Source organism: Argopecten irradians, chromosome 13, assembly GCF_041381155.1.
Source record: "Argopecten irradians isolate NY chromosome 13, Ai_NY, whole genome shotgun sequence".
Taxonomy (NCBI): domain Eukaryota; kingdom Metazoa; phylum Mollusca; class Bivalvia; order Pectinida; family Pectinidae; genus Argopecten; species Argopecten irradians.
In genome coordinates this window covers 23,612,890-23,622,146 of record NC_091146.1, presented here as the reverse complement: position 1 = coordinate 23,622,146, position 9,257 = coordinate 23,612,890, and positions in this window count along the sequence as shown.

Sequence of the window (9,257 nt, the reverse complement as noted above, 5' to 3'; positions counted from 1 at the left end):
TAATTATCCCATTTTCTGGAAATGGGACACAGGGTTAAGAATTTTTGGGGGTTTTTTTTGGGGGGGGGGTTGCGTCGTCGTTAAGCTGTGATAGCACAGTAATTGATTAAACAAACAAACACACATGTATGCACTACATGCATATCAAAAACCACCCTTGCTGTGGAATTTTACCTGCTTCTCTATGGCATGATCGTAAAAGACGACTAAAAATTTATGATATTATATTTTTTTTTATAATTTTCCCTAGCTTTGGCAAATCTACCAACTCATAGCTTGTTTTATGACAAGAAAAATTTGGTGACCACTTCCGATATGAGTTGATGGTCGCTTTTCTTTCGTTTTAAATGGAAGATACTCGTGTTAAAATGCCATATAATCCCCATTATGATTTCGTAATAATTTTAATCGTTGATAACCTTATGACGTTATTTCTTAATTAAGAATGCCGTACGGTAGTTAATCATGACTGGGGAATACCAGGGAATTCCGTTATTTAAGTTGTGCTGTGTTGGTGCCATAGTTCAAACGTGGGTAAAATCACACATGATGACGGCTTTGTATAACCTTTGACCCCAGTTATGTTTGCCAACTGATAGATGTTGGCAGACGATGCTAATACATTATCATCTTATTTTCGTCGTCTTTATTGTCATCTTGCACCGTCCGTCGTTGTGCGCCATATGCCGTGCGCAAACGCTTTAAATCGCAACTAGCTAAAACGTTCTCAACGAATTTTAACCAAATTTGGCCAGAAACAGACTTTGTAAATGGTGACTCTGACCCCCTGGGGCCTTAGGGCGTAGTGCAATAGGGGAAATATAGGATAATTCCTTCAAAACACTACTTGTCATAAAGTTCTCATTAAATTTTAACCAAATTTGGTCAGAAACATCTTTGGACAATGTGAACAGATTTTGTATAAATGATGGCTCTGTTTGCCCTCGAGCAGGAGGGGCGGGGAAACAGAGGAAAATTCCTTCAAAAAGCACCTGTCATTAAGTTTCGAAAGAAATATAACAAGATTTGGTCAAAAATATCTGGATGGGAGGGTAACCAGATTTTGTATAAATGATATGATCCCCCTGAAGCAGGAGACGTTGGGCCCCAATTATAGAAGATGATGAGTTTACACATCAAAACATTTTAGCCAAATTTGATCAAACATCCTTTTGGGAATAGGAAAATATTTTGTATAGTGACTCTACAAAACGCCGTTATTTCTATTTCACCAAATGGTTTTTTCCCCTCCCTCCTGTTATAATTTGCTGAAATGATTTTCAGATGAAGGCCCATGGACCTCTTGTTATAAATAAGTCTATATACACTAAAATCCTACTTAAAATCTGCAATTTCTTTAAAAACTATTATCAGAGATTGATCATTTGAAAACAGTAAGGGAGTTAACCATGGAAAGTCAACTACTTGAAAATAAGCAAGTATTAAGCGAACAAACAGTTTTGCACGAGACCATACAATGCACTCTACACAGGTAAGAGGGAAGCGGGTACGCGCGCTCGATTAGGAGGAAACTGAGGGGTGTTCTCTACTTTGCAATGCTTCGCTTTTTTGTAGTTTTTGCGTACAGGTGCGTGTTTAAAGTCGTCAGAATGTAGTGTGATAGAACGGGTTTCTATCATTGTTGCATTTATTTCTACAGTATGTATATTTGTTATTGCACTCTTCTAAGTCTTCACTTCAGTGATCTGTTTATGTATCTTTGACCCAAATTCAGGGGAACACCGTGAGAACAGGTCTTATCTAGGGTGTGTTTGCTGTTTAGCAGTCACATTCATCAACCTAGTTGTCCTCATGATCACCCCGATGATGACCGCTGGCCGGAATACACGTGTGGTACACGTGGGAGGTGTTTATCAGTCAGTTGAGCCTTGTCTGTATTTAAGCGGAAGTTATATTTAGTGTGTAGGTGGGTTTTTGTAGCAACGGTTTAACCTAAATATGGTGCTCTGTCCGGACTTTGACCAATCAGTGGTCACTTTGGGGTACTGGGTTGATGTGTCGTTATAAAATTGGCTGCTTCTAAGGAAGCTTGGGTCTTGACTAGGGAGAATGGGTTAGGGACAGAACCACGCCGTGCACTGTCAACAGTGCAACACTTGCGGGGTCTCTGAACTACCATTTGGGTTTATACTTAGAGCTACATGACTAACAAGGGTTTGTGTCGTTCTAGGGGATTGTCAGGGGCTTAGGGCTTAGACATCCATAGGAAACCTAGTTCGCACAGTGTAGTAGGGGATCGTCAGGGGCTTAGGGCTTAGACATCCATAGGAAACCTATTTACGCAGTTAGTTATGTCTCTTAGAGTTTGGAACATTTGGTAGGTCGGTTTTCTCCCGTTAGGTGTTGTTGGACTGTGTTTGGGAACACATGGTCTTGTTGTTCTGTAGCTATATAATTAGGGTTTCACTACATATACGACGACTGTATGCTTATTTCTCTTACTGTAAGTTGTCTACATCAGGCACTATTGTAAATATATTCTTTATCAATTCTATATTACTTGTCTTTATATAATAAATAGTTATTTGTACTTGTATTTACCTAGTTGAGTTATTGGATTAGTGTCAGTGCTTCCGCTACATCCTAGCGATCGAACCTGTTGAGATACAGGCCTGTAACCTGTGGAGGAAACGGGATCCGGAGAGGACTTGTGACGACTGTGGACTCTGTTGTATACTAAAAATACTATACGATCACGATTTGGGACTTATACATATAACGGGAGCTACAGTCGGATCGCCCCTCCGGGTCTTGTGTGGAAAGCACCATTCTATTACAGTAGTATATAGTTCTACTTAAGTATTGTGTTTTTTGTTGGAAAGAAAAATAAGTTTTATATGGATGAACAATGTAAAATATTGAATAAATCTACGCATGTTCTAAATTTCCTCGTGGTGTTGCTGGGGTTTACCTGCTGATCATCCGGGTACGTACAGGCACATAGGCTAATTCTAAACAAATACATTTACGTGTTCTATTTATATATTTTTCAATATGCATTTTTGTCGTAACGTATGTACATATTTGAATAAAATTAAAGGGATAATTCAGTCTAAAAGAACATTAGAATTTGTACATATATCGGAATCTAGTTCTTATGGAAATTAGATCAGTCGGTTTTACTGTGATATGCCTGAAAAGCCCATGGTGGTGACATGTGTGTATATGTTCAAACTCGCTCGCTGTCCGCCATTACACATTGTGGTCGAACTTCTTGTATGCCGAGCCCTGTCCCTTGCTCGTAGAATAATGCAACTGTTGTCTAGAACTGATCAAATCGCTCTGACAGTAGTATGTTTACATTATTAGATGAATTGTCTTGTCTAAAAATTATTTTATCACCTTCTCAGTAGTTATGTAGTTTATTTGTTTAACGTGCGTGACTTTGGCTCGAGTATGGGTACAGCATCCATATTGTACCTGCTAAATCGTATTGATCAACAATTTGATATTTCAACGATATTAATCAAAATACTTAACAATGTCGTGGAATTTGTCAATGTTTTACGTTATATGTTTCATAAGAAATGTAGAACAATACATTTATGCTATATTTTGCTTCTTGGTTATGTAAAATAATTCGCCTAAGTGAATTTGTCCCTTTAAGTAAAAATAGATTCGTAAGAATCATCGATGTAAAGTTTTTAGAGCATTCATAAAAACATAATGTGACTTTAATTATGTGGAGCATAAATAACAAAAATCTCAATGTCATGCTGTGGTTTAAGCTATCTTAAAGCATTTTATACTCGCACTTCAATTACATTGAAAGACGCAGACTGTGTTGCCTTTTATTTAACCATGTTAAATTCCCAATATGACTTAAGTTTGATTTATTATATCATTGTCTTGTTAACAGCCAGGGTTATGTTAGGACGACATCTCCTGTATGTGCTGTCCCTATGAGTACCATTGGCTTATTGTTTGAATAATTGTATATGACCCTCTGATCGATGTTGACCTCTGATCGATGTTGACCTCTGATCGATGTTGACCTCTCTGATCGATGTTGACCCTCTGATCGATGTTGACCTCTCTGATCGATGTTGACCCTCTGATCGATGTTGACCTCTGATCGATGTTGACCTCTCTGATCGATGTTGACCTCTCTGATCGATGTTGACCTCTGATCGATGTGACCTCTCTGATCGATGTTGATCCTCTGATCGATGTTGACCTCTCTGATCGATGTTGACCCTCTGATCAGTGTTGACCTCTCTGATCGATGTTGACCTCTGATCGATGTTGACCCTCTGATCGATGTTGACCTCTCTGATTGATGTTGACCTCTGATCGATGTTGACCTCTGATCGATGTGACCTCTCTGATCGATGTTGACCTCTCTGATCGATGTTAACCCTCTGATCGATGTTGACCTCTGATCGATGTTGACCCTCTGATCGATGTTGACCTCTCTGATCGATGTTGACCCTCTGATCGATGTTGACCTCTGATCGATGTTGACCTCTCTGATCGATGTTGACCCTCTGATCGATGTTGACCTCTCTGATCGATGTTGACATCTGATCGATGCTGATCCTCTGATCGATGTTGACCTCTCTGATCGATGTTGACCCTCTGATCGATGTTGACTCTCTGATCGGTGTTGACCTCTGATCGATGTTGACCTCTCTGATCGATGTTGACCTTTCTGATCGATGTGACCTCTCTGATCGATGTTGACCTCTGATCGATGTTAATCCTCTACGGAGTGAGGAAAGAATATGCATTTTAAAGATTTTCTTGTTCCCTTGTTTTGCAGGAAGTTGGTGGCGCTTGTAAAGATCATTCCTGTGCCATAGGAGAAATCTGTATTGAAAATGACCAGACCTATCTCTGTGTAAGCCACGGTAAGATGTATGTTCTTAATATAAAAGATAGACATAACATGCCCAACTACGTAATATTTTATATTATTAGATTGTAAATAGGGATCTGATGAACATGTAAAGAGATAGATTCTAAATAATCGGACGTCGATGTAAGCTTTTTGTTAAATTAAAATATTATTTCGACTGATTTGCTTGAATTTGAATGCGACTATTAATTTAAATTTCACCGTTAAAAATAAAAGTCAAGCATAATATAGCTTATTGTATACCGTAAAGCTTGCGCTTTCTTAATTACAAAATTTAACATTAGCGACAAGCAAAGTTTCAAGTCGGTAAACTGTTTGCCCTCAACCGAAAGGAGAAAGCGGAAAATATCACACGTGCGTAGAGGACGCTCACGATAGAAGCAAGCGCACTGGTATGTACATCGGATGAAAGTAAGTAAGAAAAAACAAAAACGCATATTTGCTATAAACTCATTTTGTCTTGTGTCTAACTTATAACAGCGTCTTCGGCGGCATGCTTCAGTGATATAGACTATAAAAAGGGCAACAGTTCCACTATACAAAAATACACAACACGAACACACCGCAGTCTCCCAAAACACGCACCTCGCACTACATAAACGCTACTCTCATCATACATGGGAGGCCGTCCTTACATGACCTTGCCTGTTAATAGGACGTTAATTAATCAGACAAACTATCTAACAGCGTATTTTGTCTTGCTACATGTATATTGCAATATGGAAAAATTTGTATCCACCGTCACCATCTGCAGAAGCGAGTCTTGATCATGAATTAAGCTCGTCAGATAGTCGTTGGCTTGGTTAAGCAGAAGACCGGGACGGTGTGTTTCTTTCTTTTTTTCATTAAATAAACGTCCTATTAACAGTCAGGTAAGGACGGCCTCCCATGTATGCCGTGTGTTGCGTGTATGATATGCTAGTTGTGTTTTGTGAGACTGCGATATATTCGTGTGGTGACTTCTTGTATAGTGTGACTCTTGCCCTTTTTATAGTCACCATGACATAAAGCAACACATCCCACCCGGTCATATTATACTGCCAACGGGCGAACTAGAAACGTCACAAGAGGAAGGAGTCAAGTCGGAAATAGCCAGAGAGAGGTCTTAGCGGATCAATGGATAGAACGTTTGAAAACCATAAAACTTAAAACCGATGCGACAATGATATTTTGGACGAACATTAGTTTTGCTGGTTGATCGGTTACATGCTTCACGTCCATTCAACAGTTAAAACATTAAAGGACGATCTCTCTTGTATACTGTACGTTATGTTTGATTTGGTAAATTTGATAATTACAAATACAGGCGAAACATTCCAGCACTTCATAGTCAGCGTCTGCTTTGAACTCGATGCGTGTACAACAAGTTCGGTCTTTGCATATTACAAATGTATCTGCCCTAGGTATTCATTGTGACGTCATTATTTTGTGAGCATTGGGATTCGAGTGGACTTTTCATGGTGGATGATATACCTTTAATGAACCCAAATCAAAACTTTTTTTCCAATCTAAGTTGCGCATAGCCTAGCCTAAGGTTTTTATTGAAGAAGGGTGTGTCTCGATTGTGGAACAGATCCCAGAGTCTTCCTCAAAGGGGCGGATGTAAAATAAATTTGAGGATAAAAATATTACCAAGCGATATGTATTGAATTATGTGAGTTAGTATTTTGATAGTTCCTTCTGCTTTTTGTTTGTAGAATTCACCACCGTGAAATGCCCGCTACAATGGGGGCGTACATACGACTTGTGTTTCTACACATTCATGGACAGTAAAACATGGACAGAAGCCAAGGTAAAACTTGTATTAGAATTTCCTTTTCGATAAAAATAGTGCATGACTTTAATAGTTTGAGAAGGCTAAATGGGATTGTACAGCAGGGATCGCTCAATGACAGCCTCCCATGTTTGTCCTGTGACAGTCTCCCATGTATGTCCTGTGACAGTCTCCCATGTATGTCCTGTGACATCATCCAATGTATGTCCTGTGACATCATCCAATGTATGTCCTGTGACATCATCCAATGTATGTCCTGTGACATCATCCAATGTATGTCCTTTGACATCATCCAATGTATATCCTTTGACATCATCCAATGTATATCCTTTGACATCATCCAATGTATGTAATGTGACAGTCTCCCATGTATGTCCTGTGACAGTCTCCCATGTATGTCCTGTGACAGTCTCCCATGTATGTATGTCCTGTGACAGTATCCCATGTATGTCCTGTGACAGCCTCCCATGTTCATCCTGTAACAGTCTCCCATATATGTTCTGTGATAGCCTCCCATATATGTCCTGTGACAGCCTCCCATGTATATCCAGTGACAGCCTCCCATATATATCCTGTGACAGCCTCCCATGAATGTTCTGTGACAGTCTCCCATGTGTGTTCAGTGACAGCCTCCCATGTATATCCTGTGACAACCTCCGATGTGTCCTGTGACAGCCTCTCATGTATGTCCTATGACAGTCTCCCTTGTATATTATGTGACAGTCTCCCATGTATATTATGTGACAGTCTCCCATGTATGTTATGCGTTACGTGTAAATGCATGAAGAGGCTCTAGTGTACTCATGTTGTATCTCCCCGCTGAAGTATTCTAAACGCCAAACCAGTCGTCCCTTTCCTTGTAAGTCGAACACTATGTACTCAATGAATACTTTTATGGACTAAGATGTACATATATGTATCTTGTCCAATAAATATAACCCACAACTTCCAACGTAAGCCATAATTAGGTGAGAGCGTAAGAAAGTCACCTACCCATGACAGAACTGAAGCGTTGCTTTATCAAATTGAAGTATAAATAGTCAGGGTCATATACCGCAGTCTTCCAGAACACGCACCTCGCATTTCACAGGCGCAAGACACCGCGTACAGGGGATGCCATCCTAAAATCAAACTGTTCATAGGAGGTAAATCTAATAAACCAAACCAACATTACAAGACCCTGTGTATTTATCTTTTATGTTTTGGGCGGCTGCAGTATATTCGTGGTGGTGTATCTTGTGATAGAGGAAATCTGTCATTCAGTCATAGTAATATCGATAACTGAACCTAACTGGAGTCTAAAACTAAAATTGTTGTCGCCACCAAGCATAAACCTGTTCTTTAATTTTGTAGGATTTCTGTGCCGGAAATGGCAGTGAACTGGCGACAATGGATACCGAAGAATATCATTTGATTGCCGAAAGTATTCGTTTCACTGTACAATACTGTAGGTATTAATCCTTACAATGTATTTAAGGTGTACCATTTGAAACCCTATTGTCATCATGTTTTGTCCGTCCTGCAAGTAGGGCATTAGAATTGTACCTGCTGCCACTATTGCATGATCGTAAAAGGCGACTAAATTTAGGATCTTATCTTTTCTCTTCTTCCTAACTGTCTTTATCTTTCCTAATGCCTCCCTTGGCACAACTTCACTTTTGGCCTTGAGTTGAGCGTTCGCACTTGTGAGGAAGGCTCTCCGGGTTCTGTCCCCTGGCCGAGACACACCAAAGTCTTTAAAAGTGGTAGTTTCTGCTCCTGCTTAGCGCTCAGCTTACAGGGAGTGGGACGACTGGTTCGCCCGTTGTCAGTATAATGTGACCGGGTGGGGTATGTTGCTTGGTGTCTTCGGCGGCATGCTTCAGTGATAAAGCACTATAAAATGGGCAACAGTTTCACTATACAAGAAGACACAACATGGATATACCGCAGTCTCCCTAAACACGCACTTCGCAAAACATACACGCAACACACCGAATACATGGGAGGCCGTCCTTACATGACCATAGCTGTTAATAGGACGTAAATTAATAGAACAAACAAACCGTCTGCGGTCCGTTGAATTCTTCTCCATAACCGAAAGGTCAAGTATATTCATGGCGATCATGTAACATGTCAGGATGGTGGGCTACTGTCTGATTGACCGTGATCTTCATTCGATGCAAAAGGGATTATCAAATAGCATTAATCTTGTGTTTATTTGTTCGTTTGTTTGAGTTTTACGGCCCATCGACAACTAAGGTCATTTAGAGCCAAACTACAAGTCAGGCATTAATATCAGGATATATACAATGATTGTATATAAAAGATCAGGATAAGAAAGTGCAAGTATGAATAAAAACACAGATCGTAGATGTTGCTTTTATAAAACAAATGCATCGAATAAAAAAGTTTTGGCTAAAACACATGAGAAAACATAATGCATAATGTTGATAAGATGAGAAAACGTTCATATTTTGTTTAAAATGCCGATTTCTTTGAGATAATTGAATATACGATTATGTCTCACAACATGGAACAAAGTGTGCATGTCGGACACATCGTAATACTTATCTGTATCAATGGAATATGCACTAGTATATGCTCCACTGTAAGAGGAGAAGC